Genomic DNA, 17,836 nt, shown 5'->3' with positions numbered 1-17,836 from the left:
GCATATCTTGGTCTGCTTGATGTTGTCCCACAAATCCATTAGGCTTTGTTCACCTTTTTCATTCTTTTTTCTTTCTGCTCCTCAGACTGGATAATTTTAATTTTTCTTATCCTTAAGTTCATTGATTCTTTCTTCTTCCTGCTCATTTTTACTCTTAAAACCCTCTAGTGTTTTTGTTTGCTTGCTTTTTAATTTCAGTTATTGTAATTTTCAGTTCCAGAAGTTCTATAGGGTTCCTTTTTGTAATTTGTATCTTTTCCTGATATTGTTTTATTTTAGGTTGGTTTTTTCCCCCATGGTTTTCTTTAGCTCTTTGGGCATATTTGAGATATTTGATATAAAGTCTATTAAGTTTAACATCAGAGCCTCCTCAGAGATGGATTTTATGATATTTTTTTCCTTTGAATAGTCCATGTTTTCTTGTTTCCTCATATGCTTAATAATATTTTATGTTGAAAACTGGAAATTTGAATATTATAATGTGGTGATTCTGGAGATCAGATTTTTGTCCTTCTCTAGAATATGAAATTACTGCTTTTTGCAAGCTTAGCTTGTGGTTAGCCAGTGCTTTGACTGAGATTAACTCCAGTGCCAGCAGCTGAAAACAAAATAAAGCAAAACAAAATTCCCCTCCCAGTCTTTGCAGATTGACTCTGGGGTTTTATACTACACTAGCTGTACCCAACCACGTGTTGTTGTGGCTCAGTCTTTAACTCTGGTTAAATTGAAAAGAAAGAAAAGAGAAAGTGCTCGTTTCTAATATGTTTAATTTCATAATGCTATGGGTATACAATATTTTTTTGTTGTTCCATTGTCTGTGCAGATATAGAGATTGTCTGGTTTGCCGACTCTAGAACACACAACATATAATTGTCCATGTGAGAAGCAATCCATATCTAGATCTAAACCACACAAATCTGACCTTTGTTGATGGTGATTGCAAATGCCAATCGAATTGGGTATTGTAATCTCTTAAATTGAAATGGCATATCTGTTGGAATCATAGGCATGCGAGGAATGAGGACATCTTCACCTTTGAAAGGTCCTGTCAAGATTGTTGCTTCTATGACGTTGCTCATTAGTTGTTTTTTTTACTGCAAGCCGCGTGCTGTTGCAAAGCTTTGTCTGGTTGATATTTCGCAACATGATAATTGGCACGCCGATTTTCGATTGCAGTACATGCGGTGGCATCCCTGGCAGATTGAGTGAATTCAAAGATTCTGTTGGATAAGTAACCGCTTTATCTGCTTCCACAACAGTGTCGACGGACTTGTATGTAACTGCCTCGTTTTGAATGTTAGACTGAATTATATTAAGTTCGTAGACATCTTTGTTCTTGGCCGCAAGAATAGCTCGTTCACTCAGCCAATCGTGATTCTTATAATTGGTTTGGATATTGGGAAATACTTTTTCAACCAATTCTCCTTTTGACGTCACTAAATTGCAGAAGTTATAAAGCAATGAAATTTGTCCTGAGGTCAGATCAACCGGCACCTTTCCGTTCCCAATTTCCAGCAATTGATGTGAGAATATCTCAGCTGATTGATTGTTTTGCAGCTGGACACACATATTTGTAGTTCATTTTAATGTCTTTATGTGTCGCCACAAAGTAGAGTATTTCAGGCAAGCATTTATTTCGTCCGCTGGTGTCAATCGAGGAATTACAGGTAATGTTTGCCTGAAATCTCCTGCAAGCAATATTAATTCATTCCCAAATGGCCTGATGTTTCCATGCAAATCTTGCAATCATTGATCAAGAGCCTCGAGCAATATTTTGTGCACCATTGTGCATTCATCCCAAACAATAAGTTTGCATTTCTGCAATACTTTTGCCACGACGGATGCTTTGGAAATGTTGCATGTGGGAGTTTCAATGAATTGCATGTTCAATGGCAATTTCAAAGTGGAATGAGCAGTTCTTCCACCTGGTAGCAATGTCGCCGCTATTCCAGACGACGCAAGAACTAAGGCTATGTCATTTTGGGATCGAATTGCTGCCAGAATCAACCTAATTAGGAACATTTTACCAGTTCCTCCTGGCACATCTAAGAAGATTTCTCCAATCCCATTATTGACAGTTTGCATTATTTGATCGTAAATGCCTTTTTGCTCAAGTGTTAGCTTAGGAATATTTGATTGCACATACGACCAAAGATTGCCCGTGTTGTGATTTTGTTCACGACGCAATTCTACATCGAACGAAGCAGGAGCAGATCAATTCGGTGATGGCATTCCCAATTGATTGAGAACTTTGTTCGCGATTTCTAAGCACAAATCTCCAATCATTATCAACATTGAAATGGAATTGTAAAATTGGAAATTTGGAAATCGTAAATGGATCATAAATCGGAAACATTGAAATGGAATCGTAAAATATTTAGTATAGAGTATGCTGATTTTACGTCCAACAGATGGCACAAAAACATGTTTTTCCAAAAAAGCATGTTTTTACCTGTCACAGGTGTGACATCTATATAATAGCAGGTATAAGGTATATAAAAACAAGCGCATATTCGAATGCAACGTTGTGTCAATATTTCAAAGCAATTGGTGAAGAACTTTCATATAATTAAGATTTTGAACAAACGAACATTTACATTTTTATTTATATAGATTAACACTTAGGTCATTTATAGTTTTGCCTTAGCCTCTACTTCCTACTTGCACTAAGACTTTAAATTGTCCGGTAGTGGAAGTTTAGTACATTTTTCAGTAGGGTTCTCTTTATACAGTATCATGTCATCAGTAAATGACAGTTTTACTTATTCCTTTCCAATTTGTATGCCTTTTATTTATTCTTGTCTGATTTCTGTGGCTAAGACTTCATATACTATCCTTTCTAATAAAAGAGTGATATGCAAATTGACCATACCTCTGCTACACCCATAAGCCACGCCCACCAGCCAATGAGGAGTGAATATGCAAATAAACCCAACCAAGATGGCTACAGCCACAGAGAGCAGGAGGGAGGCTTGGGTTTCCCAGGCAACGGAGGAAGCCAAGTTTTCCACCTGCCCTTGCCGGCCTAGGCGTCCACTCAAGGCTACAAAGTTTCAATTATAGAAGGCAAGCAAATTCAAACAGAAATGGCTGCTGCCACGGAGCAAGCAGAAGGCTTGGCTCTGCTCCAGGCTACAAAGTTTCAATTGTAGAAGGTAAATAAACCCCAGATACTAGGGCCTCCTCTTTGGTCGCCGGGGGGCGTGGCCGGCCTGCAAACCACCACAGGCCCCTCACGCAGGCCGCCCCACACTCCAAGGGAACCCCCACCCTGATCTGGGACACCCTTCAGGGCAAACCAGCCGACCCCCACCCTGCACCCTCTCCAATCTGGGACCCCTCGAGGGATGTCCAACTGCCCATTTATGCATCAGGCCTCTATCCTATCTAATAAAAGAGTAATATGCAGATTGGCCATCACTCCAACACACAAGATGGCTGCTCCCATGTGATCAAAGATCCTGCCCCCATGTGGACACAAGATGGCCACCACAAGATGGCCAGCAGGGGAGGACAGTTGGGAGGAACCAGGCTGGCAGAGGGGGGAAGTTGGGGGTTACTGGGCATGCAGGGAAGGGCATTTGGGGGGGAGCCAGGCCTGCAGTGGAGAGCAGTTGGGGGAGACCAGGTCTGCAGGGGAGGGCAGTTAGGGGTGACCAGGCCTGCAGGGGAGGCCAGTTAGGGGTGACCAGGCCTGCAAGGGATGACAGTTAGGGGCAATCAGGCTGGCAGGGGAGCAGTTAGGCATCAATCAGGCTGGCAGGGCAGTGTTTAGGGGATGACAGGCAGAAGCGGTTAGGGGCAATCAGGAAGTCAGGCAGGCGAGCAGTCTTGGATTGTGAGAGGGATGTTCGACTGCTAAATGGGCAGTTGGACATCCCTCGAGGGGTCCCAGATTGGAGAGGGTGCAGGTTGGGGTGAGGGACACCCCCCATCCCCGTGCACACATTTCGTGCACCAGGCCTCTAGTATTAAGTAAGAGTGGTGAAAGGGTCATCTCTATCTTATGGATGATCTTAGGGGATACAATTTAAGTTTTTGCCCATTGAGTATGACATTGACTATGTAGTTTATATTGATTTATTTCATGCATCCATTAGCAAGATGTGTCTTAAGGTATCAGAAAAGGCTAACAGAGCTCATAAGGGTGTTACCCTTTTATGTAAAATTGAATGTAATTCAATGTATTTGATATAATTTGGTAGTTTATTTTTTGGGAATGTGTGAGAATATTTTTTTTATAAATTAGTAGTAATTGCTTCTTCACTTTACACCATTTTGGTTTATGAAAGGTTTCAGAAGAATACTTTCCATTAGCAGGGAAAACCTGTATATAATAAATTTGGCATTTCAAGTAAATGGAGGAAAGACAGATTATTCAGTAAATAATATTGTGACAATTGGTTAGTAATCCTAGAGGAAGATGAAATTCAAACCCTGTCTCATAACTTATAACAACATAAATTAAAGGTAGATCAAAGATTCAAACATACATAAGAAGTAGATATGGGAAATATTAGGGAAATCCAAAGTAAGACAGATTATATTGAAAATGGCTTAGAAAGCAGACTCTTAGTTTATATTCAGGAAACTGGGTCACTCGTTTATCAGTCAACAATAAAAAAATCCCATTACTGAGGAAAGTGGAGTGATAAACATCAGCAGCTTTAGAATCACAGTTACCAAGACTCACCTGTGTTGGTTTGGGTTGAAGTGCAGGTGAAATAGGGGGACTGTACTGAAAATCAGGCATTTGTCTTTCCAGAAACTTCAAGAGAATCTGGGGGTTTAAGAATCTTCATACACTTGTGGAAAGGCCAATTTGTACTTTATGTTGGTGTTAATTCCAGAAAGGATGAATCAGTGATCCTTCTGATATTGAAAGTATCTGATGCAAATAATTTCCACAAAGGAGCTGATTGGTTTCCTGGAGGGATTTTACCAATTCAGGGACTCAGCATTAACCTCTGCCAATATTCAGACAGGATAACCACTCAGTAGAGATAGTAGCTTGAGCACACTTTGTGAGAAGTCGTGCTGTTGGGCTCATGTAGAATCTCCAACTCTGCCTAAGTGATTGTTTTTTTCATGTACCCAATATGAAACCACTGAGGTGGCCAAGTAGAGATGATGGCTGATCTTCACTGGATGAGTTATACTGTCATCTGGTTGTTCCGTGCTCCTCTGTAGTACGTGTTCTCCAGTGGGCATTAACACAAAACATACAGTTCCATCCAATGTATGACTACTTCCATAGGTCCATTAAAATGTTTATTTCCAGATCTCTGTCTCTAATTTTCCAAACTTTATTCTTTTTTAACTCTAACCAACCAGATATGTCACTTACCACTGATTATGTGTCTATGAATCTTTATCTCTGGTCATTTCTCCCTCTATTGATAGTAGTCCTGGGAGATTTGGGGAGACTTGATCATTGAAGAAATTTCCCTCACCACTTTCCTATAAAGCTACCCTTGAGTGGTGCTATAAGTAGTAGAAATCAACTATTTGCTTATACCAACGTAGTAAGCAATGTCATCTATGAACTGGACACAAGAAGTATTGGGCTTATGTAGTAGCAATAGTGGTCCTACAGCCATAGTATCTCTTTAAATGTTGCTGTAATGGCTGCACTTAGTCAAATAGTGGCTTGAACACTTGAACAATATGAAATCAATAGCAAATATGAGGATTGTAGAGTTGGTATCTTTTGTTTATTTCCCTAAAAACCTTGATATAAAGAATGAATGGCAGGCTCATGTAAGTTAAAAATATCTATTCTCTACCAGTTCTGCAGGTCAGAAGTCTGAATTCAGGGTTTTGGTACTACAGTGTCCTTCTCTAGATCTGAGGGGGAATCCATGCTATAATTTTCTTCTAGATTCTGGTGGCTGCCAGAAATTCTTGGCATTCTGTGGCTTGTAGATGCATCACTCCAATCTATGCTTCCATCTTCCCCTGGACCTCTTCTATGGTAACTTGGAGATTTTTCCTTTTCTGTTCTTTATAAGTACATTCATAATTAAATTTAGGGTTCACCCTAAATAAGAATGATCTCATTTTTATTGATTTTAGAGAGAAAGAGAGTTGGAGAGAGAGATAGAAACATCAATGATGAGAGAGAATCATTGATTGGCTGCCTCCTGCATGTCCCACACTGGGGATCGAGCCCATAACCCAGGCATATGCCCCGACTGGGAGTTGAACCATGACCTCCTCATTCATAGGTTTGCAGATTTTAACTTAATTACATCTGCAAAGATCCTATTTCCATATAAAGTCATATTCACAGGAACCAGGGTTTAGGAACTGAATGTAATTTGTAGCCAACCAACTGACCTAGTACAGCCATTATGGCAACATTTCAAGAGATCCTATATACTATAGCCACAGAGATGACCACTAAAAATGAAATCTAAGGTTACTTGTAAGGATAGTAGAGCTACAAAGGAGATTTAATATGTAGCTTGATAGGTCCCTTATGTTCAAATCAGGGCTCAGATAAGAATTGGGTGGAATCATGAGACCTGAGATCTAGCGTTTTTGGTAAATGCATTTGAAAAAAAGGATGGAGCTAAATCAAAAACACATCAGTTATATGGGATTAGGGCTCACCATAATGACCTCATTTTTACTTGATTATCTCTTTAAAGACCCTATGTCAAAATAAGGTCACATCTGAGATACGGGGTATTAGAATTTCAACATATTAATTTTGAGGGGACATAATTTAACCCATAACCCAGAGATATTTTTACCACTCAATGATCCAAGCAGAGACAAATATCTTTATTACTATCCTGGTTAGTTACAGCATTCCTGGATAGTAACTTTATGCAGGTGTCTCATGTGTAGTTTCCTGCCTTATCCCAATCAGAAACCATATATTCTTCCTCTGTGTGAGTGCTAAAGCACAGTCACAAGCATACAATGGGCCCTTTTCTTTTCAATTCATACATGTATTTTTATTTATTTATTTACTTACTTACTAACTATTTATTTTTATTTATTTATTTATTTTTAATACCCCACTGACACCCCGGGATAAATCCTCTAGACAAAAAATCAGAAAAGAAACAGCAATCTTAAATGACTCACTAGATCAGATGGACTTAATTGACATCTTCAGAACATTTCACCCCAAAGCCACAGAATATGCATTCTTCTCAAGTGCACATGGGACATTTTCAAAGATAGACCACATATGGGGTCACAGGCAAAGTATCTCCAAATTCAAGAGGATTGAAATCATATCAAGCATCTTCTCAGACCACAATGGCATAATATTAGAAATCAACTACAATAAAAACAATCAACAAAACTCAGACACTTGGAAGCTGAATAACATGCTATTAAACAATGACTGTGGGACCAAAGAGATCAAGGAAGAAATTAAAAACATCCTGGAAACAAATGACAACAAAAACACAACAATCCAAAATCTCTGGAACACGGTGAAAGCAGTCCTGAGAGGGAAGTTTATAGCTCTACAGGCCTACCTCAAAAATCAAGCAAAAATGGTAGTAAATCATCTAACACTACAACTCAAAGAATTAGAAAGAGAGCAACAAGAAAACCCCAGAGTGAGCAGAAGGAAGGAGATAATAAAGATCAGAGCAGAAATAAATGACATAGAGACCAAAAAAACAATACAGAAGATCAATGAAACCAAGAGCTGATTCTCTGAAAGGATAAAAAAGATTGATGAACCTCTAGCCAGGCTCACCAAGAAGTAAAGAAAGAGGACCTAAATAAAAAAAACTCAGAAATGAAAGGGGTGATGCCCTAGCTGGTTTGGCTCAGTGGATAGAACATCAGTCTGGGGACTGAAGGGTCTTGGATTCGATTCCAGTCAAGGGCACATGCCTGGGTTGTAGGCTCGATCCCCAATAGGGGGCATGCAGGATGCAGCCAATCAATGATTCTCTCTCATCATTGATGTTTCTATCTCCCTCTCCCTTCCTCTCTGAAATCAATAAAAATATATTTAAAAAAAAAGAAATGAAAGAGGCAAAATAACAACAGACCCCACAGAAATACAAAGGATTGTAAAAAAATCCTATGCACAACTCTATTCCAACAAAATGGACAGCCTAGAGAAAATGGACATATTCCTAGAACAATACAATCTTCTGAAACTCAATCAGGAAGAATCTAAAAATCTTTATAGGCCGATAACTATGGAGGAAATTGAAGCAGTCATCAAAAAGCTTCCAGCAAACAAAAGCCCGAGGCCAGATGGCTTCACAGGGGAGTTTTGCCAAACATTCAAAGAACTAAAACCTATCCTCCTCAGACTATTCCAGAAAATTCAAAAGGAAGGCACACTTTCAAGCTCTTTCTATGAAGCCAGCATTAACCTAATCACATAACCAGATTAAAAAAAAAAAAAACACACACAAAGAAAAAGAATTACAAGCCATTATCCCTCATGAACCTAGATGCCAAAATCCTCAACAAAATTCTAGCAAATCGGATCCAGCAGTACATCAGAAAGATCATACACCATGACCAAGTAGGATTTATCCAAGGGATGCAAGGATGGTACCATATCTGCAAATCAATAAATGTGATACATCACATAAACAAAATGAGAGATAAAAATCACATAATAATATCAATCGATGCAGAAAAAGCATTTGAAAATCCAACATCCTTTCTTTATAAAAACCCTCAGCGAAGTGGGAACAGAGGGTTCATACCTCAACATAATAAAAGCCTTATATGACTAACCTACTGCCGACATCATACTCAATGGGCAAAAAACTAAAACCATTTCCCCTAAGAACAGGAACAAGACAGGGATGCTCACTTTCACCACTTCTGTTTGACATAGTACTGAAAGTGCTAGCCATAGCAATTTGATTAGAAGAAGAAATAAAAGGTATTTATTTATATTTGTATTTGTTTTCTTTTCTTTTTAATTTTTAAAACATTTTTTCAATTACAGTTTCTATGAATTTTAAGTGTTTTTGATATATTTATCCTTCATTTTTGTTACACTTACATGTTTGTAGAAGAATTCAACATTATCTCAGAACACCATGTACTTGAAGCTGGCATTTCATTGATTCGTTTTATAAACACATATTAAGTATCTGTACTTAGGTAATGCTCTAGATATCAGTGAGACAAAAGATAATGTTTCAAAATCCCTCTCTCAATTTACTCAAACCCTTGTGTAACAAAACATTAGCCATGTAGTACTGGTTTGATTCTAACCAGTTAGCAACTCCCTTGGCTTCATTTTTCTCTTTTGTTGGAAAAACCCTTGTGTTCTATCACAACTTCTTAGTACTTATCTCTGAATTATAAAGATGCTAACAATTTGTAATTCCTATAGTCAATAATACAAATTTGTATAGTCAATAATACAAAACTTAAATGTTCTTTAGGTCATGGAGTCTGAAATGTCAACCCTGGCCACATCAGGCAATATCAACAATTTCTGTTATTCAGTTATTTGTCTGGATGGCCTCTTTTCCCTTAGAAAATAATTTTGTTTTTGTTGTTCCCTGTGATTTAAACCACTCTTTTAATGTCACATTGTGATTTGGACTCATGATTATCTGTCTTTAACTCAGACAACTCCAGCCATCTCCACAATGGGTCTAAGAAACATTTCAGTGAAGCATCATAATATAACAAATTCAGAACTAAAGAAGTCTATTTGGATGTAAATTAGGATTTTGAGTCAACAGACTTACTCTAGATTTTCTGGTTTAGTGTCTCAGCATCTATTTTGATTAAAACTATTCTGATTAAATTAGATGTTCTTTTCCTTTGTAATTTTCATTATAGAGTTACATGTCTTTTACAAGTATATTGAAAAAAGGTGTTTCAAAGTATTAAAGGGCACAGATTTCTATTCCAGCTAGGATCTTCTTTAAAATTACTCTATTAAGTCTTAATTTTTCCTTGTCCTAGAATATGAGCAAAATGTATTTGTGTAGGTAAAGTATAAAATAATTCCAATTCATATTAAAATATTATCATTCACATCTTAAAATACCCAAGAGTTTGTACCAACTCTTATATTCTTACAAGGATATGTTTAGAAAATCAATTTAGAAGAATAACAGATTCTCTTCTCTCTACATACAAGGAAAATTTATTAATGCTCACCCATAGGTTTATCCAGTTATAGAGAAATACATTTTTTTTTTTTAGTTTTCATAGTCTTTTTAGAAAAATAAATATGCTTTTTTCAAGTTAAAAATATATGTGCATTTCCTCACCGACTACAAATTTAAATTGCTAAAGCAGTCTTCTAGGAGTTTAAAGGTACATTTCTCAAAAATAGAATCTATTTTTAATATTTGAATATTTCACTGAGCTAGTAAGATGCAGTCCTAATTCTAAAGTATGTCTGTGCAGAACATCTAAACAGATGAATGAATGAAAAGTAAGTTTATTCTAATGATTTTGATAAATGCCTTCAGTTGATTATGAAGACTAAATCAGTTCAAATAAATTTCAGAGAAATAATCCATATGCCACATGGCTAGGAATAGCCACACAACTTATACCAATTCTGAGGAAGAAAAGAAATTCTGTCAATTTTATGGTGTAAAATGACACTGCATTTCTAGTTTTCAAAATCTCAGGTAAATCAAAGTAGAAAATTTGCTCCTAGCTAAATCAAGAGAAAGACTGATGGAGGAAAAATATGATCAGGGCAGAACCATATGTGATGATTTCAGGCTTGTGCCCAAAACACAACAAGAAATTAAGAGGTAAAGGAAAGACAATTTCAAAGGGACTTGAATCCTGAAGAAAATATCTGTGTATATAGATACAAAAAAAAAGGATGCTCTCTTATAATAATGTTAGAAGCATCTAGATCTTAACTCTTAGAATCTCTGTAATTTTTGTTTTTAATCCCCATTTTTTATTCTTACAGTTTCCTGTTTGGAGTATGCAGTCAAACAAACAAACAAAATCTATGCCCCCAAGATTACTATATGCCTTTGCTGGGAGAAGGTTCTGGGTAACTCATTTTGTCCTGTTGTAATGTTTAATGGTGCTTCTTTTACTTTAAAAAATGTTCTGGTTTGGATGATAAATTATATGCTCACACTAAGAATGAAAGAAACTTGAATAGTCCCATATAGCATAAAGTTATCTATGATGTCTAATTCATCTTCTGTCTCTAGGCACTTTAAGGTCTCAGTAATTGAAATATCTAGTTGTCAGTTATTACTGTGCATTTCTGTCTCACTTAGTATTAATTAAAGTAAAATTAGATTAAAATGCTTAAATATTTCTTCTGAGCTCTTATCTTGATTTATGTGATGCTTAATTGAAAAGAGCATTATGACCAATAAGAGAATACTTTCTAAGTGATGGTTACATTTATTGAATTAGTCGAGAAATAAGCTACTTTGGAAAGCCTTCAATATAGTGTTTTCCTCAAAGAAACTTTTCCCATCCAACTGGTGTAAATGTTATTCCTACGTTTGGGTCAATTGTGTTCTTTTGATAAGGTAAAAAATGCTACATATATAATTATTAAAAAATTAATTTTACCAATTTGTAATTCTTAATCCCTTCACCTTTTAGTTGAGTGAGGAAGCTGAAGGGTTTAATAAATACAAATTGGTAGTTACAAAATAGTCATGGGATGTAAAGTACAAGATAGAGAACATAGTCAATAATACGGTAATAACTATGTGTGGTACCAGGTATATACTGGAAATATTGGGAGGATCACTTTGTAAAGTATTTTATTGTCTAACCACTATACTATACACCTGAAATTAAAACAAAATAATGTTGAGTGTAAACTGTAGTTGAAAAATAAAATTTTAAAAATGGAAAATAATAAGTTAAAGGCATATGAACAGGCATTAACTAAGCTAACAGAAAGCTTTCTTTGATATGTTTTATAACACTTTACTTGGCATCAAATTGCATTTGGGACCAGCTAAGATTGTGCTGAGTTGATATCAAGCATCCATAACAGGAAATCTAGCTGAAAGACATTAGCAGAAATGAAGAGTGATTTAGTAAGTGAATAAGAGATTCTGAACACTTCTTAGGACAGTTTTGAAGCTATAATACAGGGAGACAACTGGGTATCTGAAACTGTAGGTATTATAGGGTTTAAGAAGTGAATATGGGGCCAAGGATAGCTTGACCAATTCTTCAGAATTATATTCTTCTTGCATAGGTTCTTTTTCTTGGGCCTCATCTGCAGGCATCATGGCTTTATTTCAAGGCCTCTTAAAGATGTCTGCCACCTGGAATCGGTTACATAGTCACATTGTATAGCACCAAAGACTATCCTTGTTCCTAGTCTGAATAAAAATGTTAAATGTTACAGGAATAATTTTATAAAAACACAACACGTTTTTCTCCTTGAAATTTTAGAAATTGCCTCTTTTTTTTTTTTTGGCAGAACAACTGCTTCTTGGACAATATGTATCTCTGTTTTGATTTGAGCAAATTTTCAGTCTAGTTCTTCATAACAGAGACCAATTTACATCAAAGATAACTTCAAAACGGTTTATCTGTTAGAAGGGGTTTTGGAAAGCACTATTTGTACTTACTTTTTAAATAAAATAATTTAGAGCTATTATAGCTTCTCCTTTCACATTGGTATTTTACTAGTATGTCTATCTCTGAAAAGTACCTAATTACATTGTTTATCCCCAAAATTCTAAAATCTGCACATTTAATCCTGATATTTAATTATTTTACTGTTTTTAAGAGAAATGTGTTAATTTGGACTGTAAGTCAGTGCCAACATTTGTAAGAAAAAACAGTGAGCCAGCTCAGGCTAGAATGCGATAATTCCAGGTTTGCCGAATGTCACAGGCAGGAGGCAAGCTCATCTAGAACCTTAGTCTCACTCCATTTTGGAAGTGATATGCCAAACATATAAACATATAAGGGTAGGTGCATTCAATTTTATGTTTTATGTCCTTTGTTAGTTTATTTTTAAGATCAACCAAAACAACTATGCACAACCTCTAAGAAAAGGAAAGTATGGTTAACACAGTATGAAACCCAGAGGGAATAATTTTGTCCCAAGTGCTTGCTTCTGTACTCCCTCTGCAGTCAATATAGGGATGGACTTTGAGGATGGCCTGCATGGAAGGGGGATGGGGCTTTTCTTCCCACTATAGATGAAGAATCTATTTCAGGGCAGGGTGGAGTCAGGCAAATTACTCCATGGTCTAAAAAGCCAGACCTGAAGTTCCAGATGACCGTAGTAAGATCAGAGCCTTACTGTATTTGAAATTCAGTAGAAGACCCCATAGTCTTGAACCCCTTCTAAGAAGATTATGTTCTCCATGACTCATATCTCTGTTTCTATTTTGTCAGTATAATTTGTTCATTAAATGAGATCATGTGATACTTGTCTTTCTCTGGCTTATTTTTTACAGGGTAATGCTCTCCAGGTCCTTTCATGCTCTCAAAGGGTAAGAGATCCTTTTTTTTTTATAGATGCATAGTATTGCATTGTGTAAATTTACCACAGGTTTTTTCCCCACTCATCTGAAGCTGGTCATTGGGCTATTTCCAGATCTTAGCTATTTTTGTTGTTGTTGTTAATCCTCACTGGAGGATGTTTCTTCCATTGATTTTAGAGATAGTGGAAGGGAAGGGGGAGGGGAAGATAAGAGAGAGAGAGAGAGAGAGAGAGAGAGAGAGAGAGAGAGAGAGAGAGAAACATTGATGTGAGAGAGCCACATCAATCAGTCGCCTCCAGTACACACACCAACTACAACAGGGGACTTGCAACCCAGGTAGGTGCCTTTGACCAGAATCAAACCCAGGAGCCTTCAGTTCATGGTCCAATACTCTAACCACTGAGCAATGCTGGCCATGGCCATATCTTAGCTATTATAAATAGTGCTGTTATGAACATAGGGGTGCATATATTCTCTCTGGTTGGTGTTTCAGGATTCTTAGAACAAAATAGATCCAGAGACATGGAAGCATGAAACAAACTAACAAATCTCAGATAGAAGAAGAAGAGAGGTTAAGAAGAGATAAACCAAAAAACTTACATGCATGTATGCATAACCCGTGGACACAGACAGTAGTGCAGTGAAGGCATGGAGGCGGGGAAGGACAGAAATGGGGTGGAGAAGGTTAATCGGGGGGAATGGCAGACATCTGTAATACTTTCAACAATAAATATAAATTTAATTTTTTATTGTAGAATGGATTTAATTTATAACCTCCTATTTCAAGAATACATGGAAAATATTTATTGTGAGATTTAATAGCATTTTGCTTGCTGTGTAAGGAACAGAATAAGAGCTGAAAAGTACCTTTGAAATGATGTTCAACCCTCTTATTTGTCAGAATGAGGACGTTATTAGAGAAGGTAAGCGAGTTGCCCATAATATACAGAAAACTAGTAGAGTAACCAGGACCAGAATCCAAGTGCCCTGCTCATATTAAAGTGCTTTTTCTATCATACCTCAGATTTGAAATATTCTGAGACTCACTAAAGCACCACTAAAAATGCAATTTTCATTTCTAGATTCATTGAATTACTCTTTGTCAAAACACCTTAGGAGTGTTTTTTAAAGGCAACTCCACTTTTATTTTCTAATTTGCATAGATTTGTTTTTCTTTCTGAAGAAGATAGCATGCAGTCAAGATGCTTAACTCCACTCATAGAGATCCATACATTGTCATCCTGATGGATAGAAAAGGAAAGCACACAGAAGAAAATGACTCCATTTCTTGAAGGTACACTGTCTTCTTTTCTTCTCAGATTAATGTTATCTGACATGAACATTGCAATTCACTGCATCATGCAGAAAATGTAAGAGGACAGCTTTTCTGAAAATCAAACCATAGGTTTTAGAAATATAACTAAAATGAAAAACAGCATGTAGCTGGGTCTTCTGGTTAGGCACATGGAAAATGTTTTCTATTTGGCAGCATTTATCCAGAGGCCAAAAGAGTTCACAACCAAGCATTTTGCTATTCATACAACTGGTTGTTTCCTTGTTCTTCCCCCACTTTATTATCTCCTTTCTACCGACTACCTATTTTGCTATTCCACGCCATGCTCTCAAATGAAAACAAATAACTCATCACTTGCACCCTCCTTGTCATTCTTTCTATCTACCATTCCATTCAAGGTTTACTAAATCAGGAGAATGCTGCAGATACTGTGTATAAATTCTTTCAAGGAATATGATAAGTCCTCATATTATCTTTGTGCATAAGATGGACCAAAATGTGGGATTGATGTTAGAACAGTGACATTGATTCAGAGATGGTAAACAACAGTACACAAAGGGTCCCAATTAAATTAACAAATGTCAACTTAGAGAAATATTTCTACTGAAACACCCAGGAATCTGCCCTTAGTCCTGCTCTACTTTCTATATGTAGGTATGGCCTAACCAGGCTATGACACTGTGAGGCAATACATTTCATACTCACCATCCCAATGTCTGGCAAAAAATAGGTAGCCAATAAATGTTTATTTAAGAAACAATGAACTAAAGGGGTATATTGATAATAGGTGAAACAAATTCATAGGATCAAGAATCAAAAAAGCAATATCAACACATTGTTGATGGCCTGGATAAAAAATCAGATCTAAAGAATATTTGGGTACAGACATACTACAATTTATCAAATATAACAAAGTTTGTTTTAGAATATAAGATACCAGCCTTTATCCCCTGTTCCCCTCAAAATAGACTGACATCCACAAAGGAAAATAGCCCTAGCAGTTCTCAAGAATCCAATGAATAACTTTAGCAACACAGTGGAGCAAAACGTGGAGAATAACTGCACAGAAAGAATCCCAGAGATCAGCTTAGCTGAGACCTTTAGGAATAGCCAGGAACAAAAAAAGGTGAAAGTTGTCAGTATAAGCCATGTTGTGGGTGTTATTATGGTCTCCAGTGACCTGCTCTGTGGAGTACTCCAGTAGCCTTTGCCACTGAAGACCTCAACCCCTATTGTCACAGAATTCCTGTAGCTTTCATAGTGGGGGAACCCATAGTGCTCCTCAGCCTGAATCCCAACAGACTGTTCTGCAGAGGACACAGACAGCTTTCATTGCTGAGATACCAACAGACCCACTCAGCGATGGAAATTATCCTGTCCCTCTCCCCCATTCCATAAGGAAATACTGTTGTATCATCATAAGACCAGGATTGCCACCACCCCCCTCCCACAACCTCTCTCATGCACCAAACTCCAAAGTCAAAGGTAATTCATGTGTACCTGTACTCCAGACTCCAACTCTGAGACTATTCCATGTGCCCCACATAACACATTGGAGTGACCACAGTTACAAACTAGCTAGCACCCTGAATGACAAATGCACTATATCACCATGTATACTTGTGCTCTAGACCCAAGTTCCATGGTTGCCCATGAGTACCCATGCATCAGTCATCAATGCCACCACCACTTCAAGGGCACCCCAAGCCAGACACACTACCAAAAAGGATCCCTTTAGCCATAGCATCCATCATGGAAGAAAAAGAGATCAAAGGTCCCTAGCAGCCTTTGTCACTGAAAATCCTATCAGCCCTCACTGCCACTGTTGATGTCCACAGCCTTGGCCATTGATGACTTATACAATCTTCATCAAAGATTGCCTTAGCTGATGGAGCTTCACAGAGACTATGACAGTAAGCCTTTCTCAGAGAAATGACCACCACACTCTACCCATCTAGTATCCTCACAGGTGAAGGTCTTCCCCTTTAAAATCATTCCATATAATCTGGAAAAGGTGATTGCTCCATGTGATACATAGATATCAATGCAAGATTACAAGACAATAAAATCAAGGAAGCATGATACCACCAAAACAAAACAAAACAGTAATTTTCCATCAACTAACCCCAAATAAATGGAGATCTATGAACTGGAAAAAATCAAGATAATTTTTTTAGGAAGCTCAGTGAGCTACAAAAACACAGATAGCTAGATGAACTCATAAAAACTATACACTAATAAAATTAAAAGTCCAACAGAGAGATATAAACCATTTAAAATAAACAAACATAAATTATAAAGCTGAAGAATGCAATGTTGAATAAAAATTCAATGAAGAGCACAAACATTAGGCTTGATCAAGCAAAAGAAAGATTCTACTACTTTACCCAGAAAAGCTGTCCTTCAGGAATGAAAGAGAGGTAAAGACTTTCCTAAGCAAGCAAAAACTGAGAAACATTATTACCAATAGACCTGCCTTACAAGAAATGCTCAAAGGAGTTCCTGGAGCTAAACTAAAAGCATGCTAATTAGTAACAAAAATACACAAAAGTATAAAACTCAATGGTAAAATAATTATATAGTAAAATACAGTATAATCTAATGCTGGAATATGGTGGTGTGTTAATCACTTAAGTCTAATATAAAAGTTAAACATATTAAAAATAAGTACAGTTGGCCCTAGCTGGTTTGGCGCAGTGGATAGAGAGGGTCAGAAGCGTGGTAGAGGGGTTTAATGGGGGGAATAAAAAGGGACATCTGTAATAGTTTCAACAATAAAGATAATTTTTTTAAAGCGACTTTAGACAAACTGTCCAAAAAGTTTCTTGGAGACACCATAGGAAAAGCAACTGCTATAAAATTGAACTATCCCATTATTCATAATATCTAGCATATTTGAGAACTACCATTTTCAAATATAAAATTATATGAGAAATACCCTTTTACATATGGCAGCTCCCTCTTATCCACAGTTTTATTTTCTGTGGTTTTAGTTACCCATGGTCAGCCACAGTCTGGAATATTAAATGAAAACTTCCAGAAATAAACAATTGGTAACTTTTAAATTAAATTCCATTCTCAGCAGAGTGGTGAAATCTCATGATGCTCTGCTCATCCTTGGACA

Source organism: Eptesicus fuscus, chromosome 1, assembly GCF_027574615.1.
Source record: "Eptesicus fuscus isolate TK198812 chromosome 1, DD_ASM_mEF_20220401, whole genome shotgun sequence".
NCBI classification, from domain to species: Eukaryota; Metazoa; Chordata; class Mammalia; order Chiroptera; family Vespertilionidae; genus Eptesicus; species Eptesicus fuscus.
The sequence above is the reverse complement of the archived record's forward strand: the minus strand, read 5'-3'. Positions refer to the sequence as shown.